Raw genomic sequence first — 16,617 nt, forward strand, 5'->3', positions numbered from 1 at the left:
GTTTCCCTGATGGTGCCATTGGCTTCTATGATCATTACCAAAATCCTTATCTTCTTGACTTTGGGTAAGGGTCATCCATCTTCACTCATGAGTTCTATGTCTTTGCACGTTTGTGTGTTGTGGTTCTTGGAAGGTCTCCCCTTTCGTTGGTCTGCACAGAAACAGCTCAGAGTTTTTGGCTGAGCATGTTAGACCGGTGCCTTCCAGGTATTTCTCGACTGTTTCAACTACTTCTTGTAGTCTCTGTTCAACAGATCCATAACAGCCATCGCTTATCCATGTTCACATTCTTGCTCTCCATTCTGTTTGTTGTACCTTCGCTCGGTTTTCGTTTTTCAACTTGGCGTTTGTGGACTTCTTTTAATCTCGTATTCTCTTTGCTCAATGCTACCATTTGCTGTTTCATTGCTGCAACAACTTGTTTTAGCTGTGCCGGCTCTTCCTCTAATGTGTGATTAGCTACAGCCTCCGCCTCCGCGCGCTTCCCCTCAACCGCACTTGCCCAGCTCACCGTTGGTGTTGGCGGGGAGTTGCGGGGAGTCTGCTAGAATAATGGTTATTAACGAAGACAAACTGAGAGCGGTTATTCAAGAATGCTTCAATCCACTTTACCATATCAGTGTGTAAACTTAACTGAGACAATTTTAGCAGCAAACATTTATGAAGAGCCGTGTCAAATGCTTTAGCGAAGTCCAGGAATATGGCATCAGTGTGAAGGTTACGGTTGAGGTTAACATGCAGGTCGTGAAAGAAAATGGCCAGATGGTGTCCTGTTGTAGATGTATGTGTTTGCATTCGAACAAATGTACTATATATTTGATAAATAGTATTCGAATTCTAAAAAGCTGGTATTCACCCATTTTAACATAAAATAATATTGTTGGAGTGCATGCCAATGCTAAGAAAAAAACCTTGTACACAAACATGCAGCAGCCAAACACAAAACATCACTAGTTTATTGAGGCAAAGAACAAGCATGCTATTGGACAACTCTGTGAAGGCCACTTCATGCTTGGGCATAAGAGCAGTGTATCACAGGCCAGGTACTTTTGAAGTAAACATGAATTTTTCACAGAAACGAAAAAGGTGTCAGCTACACCCTGGGGCATCAAATGAAGATATAGAGAAAAATATTGCGTGGCACTGCTAGCTCACATGCAGAGTTCAGATTGTGAAAGCATGCACACACAACAGATTTTACACTACTTTCGACTAGAACAACAGCAGCAGCAGCTTAATAGTTATTTCCTCACATCACTTGGTGAGAATTTCGCACAGAAAATGAAGACATGTCAATGATCTGCTCATTTTCTCCCAACACGTACAATCTCGTAAAACTAGGGGGACAAATACTGAGAATGAAATGTTATCATGCTGATCTTAAATGTGTCGCCCGTAAATTCATGTAAAGGAGATTCTGTCAATAAGTAGACACAAACAACAAATCTCGACTACTGACACTGAACATTTCTACGGCTGATTCCACAGGCATCATATTGAATATAGCTACAAATGTTCGTGTGCACCTTCACTTAGGCTACATTCTTCAGTGCTTTGTAACGGAGCATTTGCTAATAGCACTCTTCTTGATATGCCGACGCAGACATGGCGAGTTAACATGGCGACATGGCAGACATGGCGAGTGCACGAGTCTTGCACTGTCAAAATGTCTTCTTTCTGCATAAGCAGCGCATTCTGCTTCTACGAGTAGCACCGGTCTTCATTACATTCACTTCCCCTCCAGAAAAGAGCCATCCTGGTGACTTAGGGGCTCGACAAGACTGTAGTGTGATAGTAAGGCTTGATCAATCTAGATGCACAATCTCACGCTCTCACCGTCGTTGAAGGCTTCGAGACATCTCGATCGTGTTTTTTGCTCTCCCCGTTTTTGCTGTCCCCGCAGCACTGGTCGTCGTGTTTACTCTTTCTGGTTAGCATCCAGTTTTGAGAAAATGGCGTCCACCTCAGCGGCCTCATCCACTTCTGCCATGCGCATTTTTCGAGGGTTCTTACATCAAAATTGTCACGGCATGCCAGCAAGTAATTGTAAATGAGTAAGCCCACACCAGGAAGCGTTTCCCAGAGATGCACATCTGGGAAGTAGCGTGTTGTGAACGAAGACACGGCACTATCTCCCCAAGCAGTCGTCAAATCCAAGCCAAAGCATCTGTGTGGGCCTTTGGCATCTCCAAAGAGAAGACCTCACAACATTAAGATTTCAAGCTCGCGAACCATCAAGCTTCACAGCTTCTCAGTCCGTGCCATCCATCTGAAAATGTACAGCATGTACATGAATAGGAAGGAGCAAAAGGCTGGCACCGAAGACAGCAATCTGCCGAACTTCAACAATACGACCTTGTGAAGGTTAACGACGGACATCGGAATGAGGGGCGATCAAACAATCTGAGAGCAGCGCTGTCAGTGCAGTTGGCACGGTACATTTGTGTTTCGGAGAGTGGCGTGGCATATAGCTATGGACGCAGGCTGTTGTAGCTTGATACCAGGTACAGTTTGGAAGATGCTTCATTATCGAGGCGCATGCTGCTAGCCTCAACTCAACAAGAAGAGTGCACATAACGATACTCGGGCTCCTAATAAGCACACGTCATCTGTCGGCGCATGCGCAGCCAGCAGTAGCTTGCGAGCACACAAATATGTCATGCGAATGACTGATGACGTTACAACGCTTCCTTCACGCACAATTTTAGAAATGGTAAGTAAGCAAATTAAGTAGGCGCCCATCCCATCCTTCGTAGAGGTACTGGCTGCTCATGACTGCCGGAATGCAATAGACTCGTTGCTGGCGATGATTACTCCTGGCTTTTCGTCTGTCGTCGGTGTAGTATCAGTGATGTCAGGTGCATGTGGTAGGTTTACTTCAACCAGTGGGTCATATATCGTTGGATCTATGTTTAATGGTCGCTGGTTGTCCACGTGCACTAACCGCACCTTCTTTCGCACATTTATTAGATATGTTGAAGACCACTTTACACGCGTCACTTCTCCAGGCTACCAGTTCACCAGTTCTCTGGGCACAGACTGCACTGGTACACGATCACCTACAGTAAACACTTGCGGCAGCCCTCTGCGCATTACATCAGACGTTTTCGGCAGTCTTAGCACTCATTGCATTTTTTTGTCAAGGTGCAGCAGCGACAACCGGGTCCGCAACTTCCTTTGTACAATTCAGCAGGTGTTCTTCCTGTGTGAAAGTGTGATGCGTTGTTCGATAACATAATATGATGTGATTTATTCTGTGTTGAAGTGTTCTATTAGTGCTCTTTTTTGCGTCTTCTAGCACTTGTTTGATCAGTCATTTTTTAGTTGTCTGAACTGCGTGCTCCGCCGCACCGTTAGGCTGTGGTTGGTCCAGCGGCATCAGTATGAGCCTTACACCATTAGCTTGCATGAAATTTTTGACCTCAGCGGCTCAAAACTGTGGCGCGTTTTCCGTCACTACCTCTAGAGGAAGTACATGCGCTGCGAACCAAGAACGCACCACTGTCTTCAACTGTCTTCGAGGTGGTTGTTCTGTTCATGATCTTAATTTCCAACAATTTGGAATACGTGTCAACAGCCACAAGAAATGGCTTCCCTTTTTCTTGGGCGAATAAACAGACTTGTTCCCACGGAGTTTGACACTTGCCACGGCGATAATGGTATGGGTTGCGCTGCAAGTAGTACAGTATGGCATATTTAACATTTCTGCACAATGTTTTTGAGGGCCTTTTTCCTTCCAGGCCACCATACTAGTGTCCTTGCTAATACTTTCATTTCGGTTATTCCCAAGTGCTGTTTATGCAGCAATTGCCGAAGACCAATTCAGAGGCGTATTCAGAATGGCTTCAGCTCCCCGGACACTGATTTGGGCCATCCATGCCAACTCATGTCACGCACAGCTCTAAGCATTTCATTGCGCCCTGTTTCCGGGCTGACAGCCTTTGATGTTAACGGCAAGTCACTTAGGGCCGAAACGTAAACGATTTCCTCAGGGTTGCTGCCTCTGTGAGGTAGGGGTAAGCGGGACATTACGTCGTTATGCGGCATAGCCGATCCTGGCTTGTGTTCGATTTTATAACTGTAGTTAGTTAGTTAAATGGGGTTTAATGGCGCAAAAGCGGCTGAGGCTATGCTGCGCCAAACACGAGGTGTTTTAAAATCCAGTGAATGAAGGAAAAGGCTCTGTTAATAATCTATATTTTATGTAAAAATCCAGTGTCGTCTAAAAATTTACGGACGTCACAAAATGGGACCAGTGGATCATCGCCTAAAATTAGAGCAGGGTGTAATGGTATGTGTTGTTCATATAATTTTTTCAAGAGTGCTCGTCTGTGTGTTTCAATCTGCGTACATGTGAGTAATATGTGCATAACTGTTAGTGGCTGTTGACATTTCTCGCATGTTGGTGTGTCTTCTTTCCGAAGTAGGTAATTGTGCGTGAGGTGTGTGTGCCCGATGCGTAGTCGGCACAAAACTACTTCGATGAACCGCTCCTGATGATAGCATGACTTCCACTCCCCAACTATGGGTTTCGTGAGATGTAGCTTGTTGTCGGCGCAACGGTCCCATTCGCGTTGCCATTTTACCGTTAAGGCTTTTCTAATTGCACGGATGCTATCTTTGTATGGGAGTGTTGTGTGTGTAATGTCTTCGTGTGCTGCCATCAATGCATATGTATCAGCTGCTTCGTTACCCGGTATCCCAACATGGCTTGGCACCCAGCAGAAACGAATTGACCTCCCGTATTCATTAAAAGCCACCATGTTTAAAATGTCTCCAATCGGGGGTTCACACTCAGATTTCAGATGTAGTGCCTTCAGTGTGCTTAAAGAATCTGTGTATATGACTGCATTTGTGTGTTTATCAGCGATAATTTTTTTTCACTACAACCCATATGGCGATAACTTCGGCCGTGAAAACAGAGGCGTGTTGTGGCAATCGAATACTTTTTCCCCAATTTTCCGTTATGACCCCCACACCCACGTGTTCTTTCGTTTTGGAGCCATCAGTGTAATATTGCACGTTATCTTTATATTTCTCCTGAAGTTCACGGAATTCTTGTGTAATGTGTTCGCGTGGGGTGTCTTTCTTCTTTAAATGTGTCAATGTCCAGTCACATGACGGTTCAAAATCGTACCATGGGGGCAAACGCTGTGGCTTTCTGGCAACCTCGAGGACTTCGCAAGGAATGTCATAATCCCGGACATATTCCTCATATCGCAGGACGAGCGGTTTGATCATGTTCGGTTTATTTGTATAGTGTAGGCGTGAGTTGCATTGTGTGAGGATGTTGTAGCATATGTGTTGTGGTGATGACTGAATTCTTAGTACGTAGGAAAAAGTGAGGAATGCTCTGCGTTGCTGTAAGGAGGGTTCATTACACTCGACGTATAAACTTGGAATAGGTGAAGTTCGGTAGGCACCACTTGCCAGTCGCAGTCCAAGGTTATGTACCGGGTCAAGTTGTTGGATGTAGGACTGTCTGGCTGAGCCGTAAACCACGGAGCCGTAGTCTAAAAGGCTACGCACAAGGGACCGGTAGACACGTAAAAGGCACGTTCGGTCGGAACCCCAGTGCTTATGAGACAGAATTTTAAGGATATTTAGAGCTTTATTTGCTTTAATTTTCAGTGCTTTTATGTGACTTAGGAAGTTAAGTTTGGTGTCAAAGGTTACTCCTAAAAACTTATGGTCTTGTTTCACCGGCAGTATGGTGTCGTTCAATTTTAGGACTGGATCGCTGTGTAGCCCTCGTTTCTGAGAAAACAAAACAGTAACTGTTTTCTGTGTGGAGAAACGGAAACCATTTTTGTTAGCCCATTGTGTAAGTTTATTAATTGTTATCTGGAGCTGCCTCTCACAGGTTAGCACATTTGAGGCACGGCAAGCCACTTGGAGATCGTCTACGTATAAGGAGTGCATAAGAGACGACGGTATGATCTTATTTACTGTATTCATTTTTACTATAAAAAGTGTCGTGCTGAGAACACAGCCTTGTGGAACACCATTTTCCTGTTTAAATGTATGAGACAGTACTGAGCCCAGACGTACCTGAAATGTTCTATTACTCATAAAATCAGCTAGGCAGTTCAGCATTTTACCCCGGATGCCGAGGTCAGCCAGGTCTTTTAAAATTCCATATCTCCATGTGGTATCGTAGGCTTTTTCTAAATCGAAGAAAACTGTTAGACAGTGTTGTTTGTGTAAAAAATGCATATCGTATTTCATTTTCTAGACGGACAAAATGGTCAGTGGTTGAACAACCCTTTTTATATCCACACTGATGGGGGTCAATAAGGTTTCTTGATTCTAAAATAAATGAAAGTCTTATGTTGATGATGCTTTCATATGATTTCGCCAAACAGCTCGTAAGGGCAATGGGTCTGTAGCTGCTTGCGGATGTTGGAGATTTACCGGCTTTTAGAAACGGAAATACTATTGCTTTTTTCCACTCCTCGGGCATTATGCCAGATTCCCAGATTAAGTTAAAAAATTTAAGGAGAGCTTCTAGAGATGCCTGAGACAGATGAGCCAGCATGGCGTAGTTAATGCGGTCGTGACCTGGCGCTGTGTTTTTCCGTGCAGAAAGAACTCTGTTTATTTCTTGTTGTGTGAGGGGGGAATTGTATGGTTCATTTGATGCACCAGTTGTGGGCAGCTTCTGTTTTTCAGCAGACTGTTTGTATTGTAAAAATTCCTTTGTATAATTCCCTGAACTGGATACATCACGAAAATGTTCTCCAAGTATATCTGCCTGTTCTTGTATTGTTGTTTGTGTGCCAGGGCTTGTAAGTAACGGTATTGTGTAAGATGAGTACTGTCCTCTAAATTTCCTAACCTGGTCCCACATTCGTTTCGATGTTACCGTACTATTAATTGAACAGATGTATTTTTGCCATGATGATTTTTCAGCGTGTCTTCGAATGAATCGTGCTTTGGCTTTGGCTCGTTTGAAGTTTAACAGGTTGCTATAGGTGGGGTACCTCCGTAGGATTCCCCAGGCCTTATTTTGCTCTTTTTTAGCGTTGGTGCACTCCTTCGTTCACCAGGGGTTTAGCTTTTTGTGCACTATGCCCGATGACAGGGGTATGGCCTTTTCTGCCGCACAGATTATAACCTCGGTGATTTTTTGATTAAGTTCGTCAACACTAAGCCCTGGCGAAAAGACAGTTTCCACTTTCGCGTTTTCCATAAAAACCTGCCAGTCAGCGAGCTGTATTTTCCATCGGCGTGGTCTTGTTGCTAATGTTTGTGGTGATGGTAGGAGTATGATGAGAGCGGGTAAGTGATCGCTATCATATGAGGTGTCGAGGGCTTCCCATTTAAAATCAGTAAAAAGAGAGGGCGAACAAAAAGCTAAATCTAAACAACTAAATGTGCGGGAAGTCGGTGAGAAGTAAGTTGGCGCACCTGAATTTAAAAGGCAGATATCATTGGATAGGATAAAATCTTCAACCAGCTGTCCTCTTTGGTCAGTTTTGACGCTGCCCCAAAGACTACTATGAGCATTAAAATCCCCAACTAAAACAAATGGTTCCGGTAATTGTTCTGTTAAATTTTCTAACTGTTTAGTAATGAAGTGGGTGTGGGGTGGTATATACAGTGAGCAAATGGTGATGGTTTTGTAAGATAGAATGGTGACAGCTACGGCTTCTGAAGATGTATTCAATTGGACGTTTCGGGTAGGAGTGCCACCCTGAACGACTATAGCCACTCCGCCTGACAAACGGGTCGAACAATCGCGGTCCTTCCGGACAACGGTGAAACCTTTGAGAATTTGACTATTTTTTGGACCGAGATTTGTTTCCTGAAGACATACGGCAACTGGTGAAAAGATGTTGATGATGTCTTTAATGTCACCTAGGTTGTGCATGAGACCTCTACAATTCCAATGAATAATAAAAGTCATTTTAAAATTGAAAGGTAAGAATTGGCACTATGGAATGAATAAGAGGTGAGATGTTAGGTGACATGGAATTTAAAAGGCTTATACAAATGAGCGATAACCTTTAGGTTATCGCTTTCTTATTCTGAGTGGTTATCGGGATCTTGTCCCTCTTACCGCGCTCAAGAGAGCGCTTGTCTTTTGGTGTCAATGACACCGGGGTTTTTGCGTCGACCTCCATCGCTCTCTCTGAGGCGCTGGAGGATCGAGAGTTAGGTGCCGAGATACGTGTCTCGGGCATTGGGGTTCGCTTGATCTTAGGGCCCTGCGGGACTGGTGTCTGCAAGGCGTTTGAAGAGGATGGAGCAGCGTCGGCTGCTTCCACCACGGGGGCGGGAGGGGTCACTGCGGGACCACTGCGCGTGGGCTCGGAGGACTCCTGAAGCCTCTGTGACGCTGCCCCGATCTGCGTCACATCGGCGTAACTTCTTCGCGGAAGGTATGACAGCCGCTTTCTGGCTTCATAGAACGAGATTTTTTCTTTGACTGTTAGAGCAATTACTTCTTTTTCTTTTTTCCAGCAGGGGCAGGACCGCGAATAAGCGGGATGATCTCCCTTGCAGTTGACACAAAGTGGCGAAGAGGTGCAATTGTCAGTTTGGTGATCGTTCGAACTGCATTTAGCACAAGTCATTCGTCCTCGACATGCATGTGAAGCATGTCCAAACCTTTGGCATTTGAAACACCGTCTGGGATTCGGAATATATGGTCTAACATTTACCTTTACATAACCTGCATCCAGCGAGGTAGGCATTACACTCGTGCCGAAGGTAAGTATGACATGTTTTGTGGGGATTTCTTGGTCGTTCCTGCGGATGACAATTCTTTGGACTTTGGTAACATTTTGTTCCTGGAAACCTTCCAGCAGTTCTTCGTCGCTTAAGCCAATAAAATCTTCCTCTGATATTACACCCCTGCTTGTATTTAATGTTCTGTGCGGTGAAATTGTCACCGTTGCGTTACCAATACTGGTAAGTTCTGTGAGCTTTTGCGCTTGGTCTTTGTCATTGAGTTCTAGGAGGAGGTCCCCGCTAGACATTTTTGAGGCTTTGTATGTAGGTCCGATTTTTTCTTTTAGACACTTGGCCACTAGGAATGGAGAGAGCTTTCTCACTGGTACGTTGTTTTCACTGTGCAGTACATAGAACTTAGGAAATGATGGAGCGTTGCTCTGAAAAGAGAACTGGAGCGTTGCTTCGGTGCGGCATCTTTTAAGACGCCGATCATAGAGAATAGAGGCTTACGCTGCCATGAGAAAAATGTGTATGTTCGGCAACAGCGCCGACCGCCCACCATGGAGCCCAACGAGGGGACGCGGCAGAGCTTGTGTACAAGTCTGCACGACGCCAGTCGTACGCCGCCGCTATAACCAAATATGGTGTACCCAAGGTAGGATAGCCACACAAGGTTAACCCTAGCCGCCGTGGAGAAAGGAAGTAAATGGAAGAGAGAAGAGGACAGGAAAGATCAAAAAGTGAGAGATAAAAGACTAAGATTTGGGGAGAAAGAGACAGGAAGAGACGACTGCCGATTTCCCCCGGGTGGGTCAGTCCGGGGGTGCCGTCTACGTGAAGCAGAGGCCAAAGAGGTGTGTTGCCTCCGCCGGGGGGCCTTAAAGGTCCGAACACCCAGCATCGGCTATACCTCCAGGATCCCCCTTTCCCCGGACACGGCTAAGCCGCGCACGGCTACACGCGGGAGGGTCCAACCCTCGTGTGCTCGGGTACGTGGTGTCGCAACGCACCAAACGCCTGCTGACGCAGACGCCCCTGCGGGGTCTATAACTGTAGTCGGCCAAAAATGTCAACCAGCGATGCACTCTTGCAGTGGCTACTGCACTTCGCGGCAGTTTAGGATCAAACAAAATTGTCAAGGGCTGGTGATTGGCAATTAAATGAAAAGACCGTCCATAGAGCTACTTGTGAATTTTTTTTAGAGCAAACACGATACTAAGCGCGTCTTTTTCAATTTGCCCGTAGTTACGTAGGGACACAAACGGTGACCGTGAAGCAAAAGCAACTGGCTTTTCCTCCCCGTTCACCACGTGCGATAGCACAGCACGTAACCCATTATCGGATGCATCGCATGTGATCGACATTTTTTTTCACATCATAGAGTTGCAGCACACTCTTATCAGTCAACATTTCTTTGCATCTGCCGAATGCCTCATCCCATTCACATGACCAGTGCCATTTGGTTTCTTTTTGAATCAAGTAGTGCAATGGTTTCAAGACGGAGGCCAAATTTGGCGAAAAATTCCAATAGTAGTAAACCAAACCGAAAATGGCCTTCAGCTGGGTCACGCTAGTGGGCCATCGTGCATTTCTAATGGCTTCTGCCTTTTCCGCCGTTGGGTGCAAGCCATTCTTGTCGATCTTGTGCCCTAAATATGTGACATGCTGCTCTAAGAGACTGCACTTCTTAGCATTTACTTTTATGCTGTGTTCACGTAGGCGTCGAAGCACTTGCTGCTCTCTGTGCTAGCACTCTTTGCAATTGTCACCTGTGATCACGACATCTAAGTAGGAGGCGGTTCTGGGCATATTCAGATTTAGATTTAGTGGTTCCAAAAAAAGAAGTAATTACAACATGACAAATATACAGATGAGGGTTCCAAAGTGAAAGAACTGTAGTGGGACCCTCAGTTTAATAACAACATTGACGGTGGTATCACAAGTCAGCAAATTAGCGTTATTATAAACAAAATTTACAGATCAAATACATTATTGGACATGTCATTTACAATCAAACACGAAAAAGCACGTTATAAAGAAAAGTAGGAAAAAACCGTGGATGAAATACAAGAAATGACATGTGAGAGAAAAGTCAAAGGTACACCGTCAGATCGTAGTTAAGTTATCGCAGGAAATAATGCTTAAGGTGATTTTTAAAGATTTGAAGAGAATTACAGGATATTTTAATTGATGGTAATTCATTCCAAAGAGAAATTGCGGCGAAGGAAGATCTTTTTTTGCCGTAATTGGTATGAACCATGGGTAGCAAGAAATTGTCAGCCGCAAATCTGGTTATATTTTTATTCTGCAAAAGGTCCACTGCACTGAACGGAAACGCAATCCCGCTGTATCTGCTACATCACTGCTTGGAAGCGGCGTTGCCCAAGTACTGTTTGACCTTGTATATGATACTACGTGTTTCTAGCTTGACCAATTTTTGCTCAACTCCCTCGCGCAAAGCATGTGCCACTAGTCGTGCTTTCATTAATATAGGGCACACTTCATCCTTAATTCAATGCTGCATTCAGACCCTTTATTGATACCAAAAACCCGCATCAAACACTTTGAGACATTTCTCAGCAAGCGACATTTCCTTATCCGAAGCATTTGCAGACAAGGCTTCAGGCCAATTTATTATGATTTTAGAAAGCCGCATAATGTAGGCAGTCTTCCCCCTGCGCTTCTTTCACTATGACCAGAGGCAATTCGAAGCATTGCTCTCCGTATTTCACCTCTACATCCATGACGCCTACCGTAGGGACTGCCATGCCATTGCACATGGCGACATTTGCTTGTCTGCAAGAGGCATTTGCGAAGTGTTTAGCGCATCTACTTCTGACATTATTGACACTCCTGCGCCCGTGGCAACTTCCATGCGTATCACTTTATCATTTAATAGAACCTCGAGTAAAATGGCGGGCATGCTTTCCTTGTGGTTCATGTGACACAAAGTGAGTAGTTCGTTGTTATACTCTTCACTTTGTACATTGTGGACAAGCTTAGATTTGCACATTTTGGCAACGTTACCCTTTTTCGTAGGCTTATAACAGGTACTGTAGCTGCCGGCAGGTGGCAACATAAGTTTATGGCCATGCCGTCATGGCAGCTGAACTTTTGCACTTTCTTCTTAGGAATCAGGAAATTCATTATGAAAAGTGTTACACTGAACGCTGCAGATTCCAGAATGCGGTCTTTCTGCAACATTTTAGCAAAAACAGAGCAGCGGTAAGCGCAAATATTTTTCGAACCCGCTAAGCGAAATATGCAGGACCTTGTCTGCTAATCGGCCCTAAACCACTCTAAGCAATTTACTGTTAGGGCTATTCCACAACCTTTTTGATTAACTTTCCCAGGAGAACTATGTGTCATACCATCATTACGCAAAGGGTGGTGGTGGTCAACTTGGAGCTGGCCATTGTGGAATTGCTGCATTTTCAACTTGTGATCAGGGGGTTTGTTATGCTGCTACACTGAGCTGCTCAATGAGCAGCAGAGAATAGCAGGTGACCGAGCAAGCTGCAGTGTGTACCAAGTGGTAAAGATGCTCTGTTGCCATGTCACCACCCTTCATATCGTGATGTCGTGCCACACACACGTCGTCGGAAACGGAGCTTCTGGTAGAAAAACTTCTGAAAAAAATTATTTACGGTACTCCGGGGCTTGTTAATGTATTTTGTGAGGTTTTGAGCTCAAGTACCTTCATTTAAAGAAAACCACGAAGAGTCAAATGTCATCTCGGTACTCCTTTATAGCAGCAAATATTCGTGCAGTTCAGGTGCACCGATACCAAAAAACATGCCAGTCTGACTTCCATGGATACATGTGTGGCAGTTCGCAAGCAAAGTTCCGACGCGGTACATCTGCCCAAGGTTTTGCAGCAGCAGCTTCAGATTTTTTTTGAAATCAAGGAATGAAAACTCAGCCACAGTTTGCCGAATCCCGATTCCGCTGTTTGACGAACTGTGCTCATTTGCTTGTTTAAGAGCTCTTGCTGGTGAGTGAGGGCTGCACCGGCTTAAGGCTTCATCAGGAGAGGGCGCGAAGGATCTGCAGCGTCACGATAGATACAGTAAGAGTTACCCTGCACTAGCCTCTCCAACTTCTCGTAGAGGCCACTGTCACGCATGATACCTGCGTAAAAAAGAAGAAATGCTAATAAAAATGGCCATGAAGTTGTGTATCTTCACTGCAGGGTGGATCTACCTCTGGCACTCTTTCAGGCAGTGCTACGATAGGCTGTGATGGGCCGCACTATAGAGCAATTCGTAGCAGATGGTTGTAGCTCAACATTTTGGACAATAAAATCAATTATGGGTGGTTGCCTTTGCGAAATTATAACCTGTATGCGTGTTTTATGCTATTCCACCTCAGTTAAGTGGCATGGTAAACAACATGCAGTAGCAATGCGGCAATGAGGCAAAATCAGTGGTTTCATATTACGTTTTTGTGAAACTGTCATTGAAATAAACATGAAAAATTGTTTACAGATGGTTAAAATGAGGAGAAAGGTGTAGGCAATGTGTAGGAATCATTCCAAGTGTGTGGGCGTCTAGTTGGGTTAGAGAAGTTGGTTCTAGATAAGGGGGAACAAGTAGCTCCCATATGGAAGATCTAAACTCTGCTCGGGTCTTGCTGGAACCCAAGAAGTTCGCACACACAATTCGTTTGTGTCTTCAAATGTAAACTTTTGTATTAATGGCAGCGTTATAGCTGACGCTGAATAAGAGAAACACACCATACGACAAAGCGCTGACTTTAAACTAGCAGGTTTCATTAGGTAAATGTTTATATATGTCACATGCAAAGTGCACAGCGCATTTTAGTAGGAATCAAGAATGCAAAGAATACAAGGAAAAGGGCACAAATGACTGGGATAACAGCATGCACTGCAGTACCTGTAGAGCAAGAACACCCGTGGTCTTGCATTGTCATGAAAGCGCTTGACGTATTTCACGGACATATGTAAACATTTATGTAATAAAATTGGTCAGTTGAAAGTCGGTGCTTTATCCGTGGTATTGTGTCTTGCTTTCCTTCCGTGTCAGCTATAGTGCTTGCAACGCCCTAACAAACATTCTATACAGTAGAGCTAGCTGTAATTGTTTTACAAACTCTACATTAAACAAAGAAACACTGACCAGCGTCATGCCTGTGCCCTTCATAACGCCCATCAAGCTGGCACGCAATCCCGTTGGCACACATCACTACTTGATACTTGAGTGCGTGGTGCCTCTTATGCCCAGAAAAATACAGGCACTGGTTCATTGCAAGGCGGCAAATGGGCCTTGCCGTGTCATCTACAATGCCCCAACGATGGCGCAGGGGGGCACCTCTGTCATACATAGCCTGCAAAGACAAAGCAAAACCTCCTCAGTCAAAACTCTGCATATACACCCTCAATTTCAGCGTTAACGCTGAGCTTAGTGTCACAATGTATTTCAGCTTGGAGCATATATTTTCTGCTGAAATAGTTACCTTATTTACGGGAAATCGGATGGCGGCAGCAATGAGCAACCATAGCATGCCGTATGCAAAACTGGAGAAAAAAAATTTAGTACCTCGTATCAAGTAAACATTTACTTCTTGCACAAAAACAAGAGCACAAAAAATGGTGCAGTGCAAGAACATAAGTGTGCGAAAGAAAATCACACCAATACAATTTCGCCCAATTACTTTGGAAAAATCCTCCAGATCACTCAGATGCAGCCAGCTGTGGTTAATAAAGTCGTCCAGCAGATGCCCGAAGGAGCTGTCAATATGATTGAACAGTATGCTGACGATGCTCGACAATGCGGACGCCTGACGGCCGAACAAGGGCTCTAAATTCCACCATCTACACTGTAAAAAAATGTCTCAGTTTACGGCGAAAGCTGGAGGTAAAACGTTGCCGGACACTAGGCCGTAACTTTTTTCTCCCTCGTTGTGAAAACAGCAAATTTCCGTTGTTTGAGAAAAAAAGAACGGAGGGTTCCGTTTAACGGAAGTCCCGTGAAATTCTCTACGTATACATGAAAACAGCAAATTTCCGTTGTTTCAGAAAAAAAGAACGGAGGGTTCCGTTTAACGGAAGGCCCGTGCGATTCTCTACGTATACTTGAAAACAGCGTATTTCCATTTTTCTAAAAGAAACAACGGAGGTTCCGCGAAACGAATGCCCCCGTGAAAATTTTCTCTGTTGTATTAAGATATGGTTAAACGGAGGAATTCGTTTATTGAATTTTTATAGTTTGTGACCGCTGTGTGCACGCCTATTTGTTTTATATGACACTGAGGGTTATGTCTAAGAAATACACCATAATATGTTAATTTCTGTAGATTAAAGCTTATTAAGTCTATGCCACTTCAGATGGTGCGATAAGGATAATTGTGTACATAACTGCGTAGAAGTAGTACATCGTAACTCTACTTGTGTCATCAGTCTCATATGCTATTTACACTTACACTGATACTATGCTAATGTATTATGCATGCATAAACCTGTTCTGGTGTTTTGTGCCCAGTAAAGAAGTAATCACTACTACCTACAATTCTCAACACAAGTTGAATGATGTTATTTACAAATTGCATATACAACGCCAAAGATGTCTGACAGGCCTGAAAAGAAAATGAAAGACAGAAGCTGATCAAAACACATAGACCGCAACAAGGTACACGTTTAGTACAAAAATATAATGCGCACTGAGCATGTGAATGCGGCCCATGTTTACCATCACGGCTACACAACTCAAGAAACCAGGGGTAGCTCCATGTTTCACTGCTTTGTTGCACAAAGGACAACAGATTCCTGCAGAAATTCCATAACTGGCTCTGATCATAGCCAAAAGTAAGCAATACCATTTTCAAAGATTTGTTACTGGAGTATGTGACAAGAATGCAGTGGTCCCCACTTTCTACTCCACTTCTACATGAAAGATCTTCCGAAGTTGCACCAGCCAATTATAGCTCATTTCCATGATGTCATCGAAAACTGCTTTCAATATTGGCATTCCTAAGAAATTATACTTTAAACCACAATGGAACAGAGGGCAGATGCACAGTGGTTTGTCAATTTAGCTTGTACTGAATTCTTAGGTTGTCATTGAGTAGACCTAGTATACTTGGATGTTTTAGGCTTGCACATCTTTTCAAGAAAATCTTTATATTCATAAGGTGAACGAAGGGTACGAAGCGGTTCCTATGCTGCAGCTTTGTATGCAGGCAGTTCGCTACACGATCCTTTTATGCCACCTGATCCATCAAGACTGCAGATTTCGAGGCCCCACTACAAAATGTAGAAAAAAATTGAGAAAATTGGAAGGACTCAATTTGGTTAGGTAGACACTAACGTGAATGTACATTAAAATTAATGTGTACAGTGAAATAGAGGCAAACTAAACAGAAGCATGGAATTAATGTAGATTAAAAAGATGACCTTAAACCTTATTTTTCCTAATCTCATAATGACAGGTTCAAAAAATGAAGGCCAAACTTTCCTTTTATTTTGCACCGAAACCCCAGACTTGTATGTTAGTGTGACGCTTGCACTTCAAACAATCTCCTTTAAAATTGAGCCATTGTGGCACATTATAGATTCTCAAATCCTGCAGAGTTCAGTCTTTCGAACAGGCAGAGTACAAGAATACTACCTTGACCAACTAAAAATTAATAAGTAGGCCAAGAAAATGCTGTCAAGCCCGCATAATATTTGCCTTACCAAGCCACTCTGGTAAGAGCTGCGTGTTTTTAGGTAACATAAAAATACAGCACAGCTTATTCTGCTTAGTGCCCCTTTAGTTTTATATAACCAGCCTCAGTCTCTCTACCCACTACAGTGTTCATATATATAACCACATATGTGAAAACGATAGAAAAATCCATGAAGGATGATGCAAGATGGCTTTAGATTAAGGCTATTTAACACAGGATTCGGCATGCATTGATGGACAGGGTTAACTGGAG

Source organism: Dermacentor albipictus, chromosome 10 (genome assembly GCF_038994185.2).
Source record: "Dermacentor albipictus isolate Rhodes 1998 colony chromosome 10, USDA_Dalb.pri_finalv2, whole genome shotgun sequence".
Lineage (NCBI taxonomy): Eukaryota > Metazoa > Arthropoda > Arachnida > Ixodida > Ixodidae > Dermacentor > Dermacentor albipictus.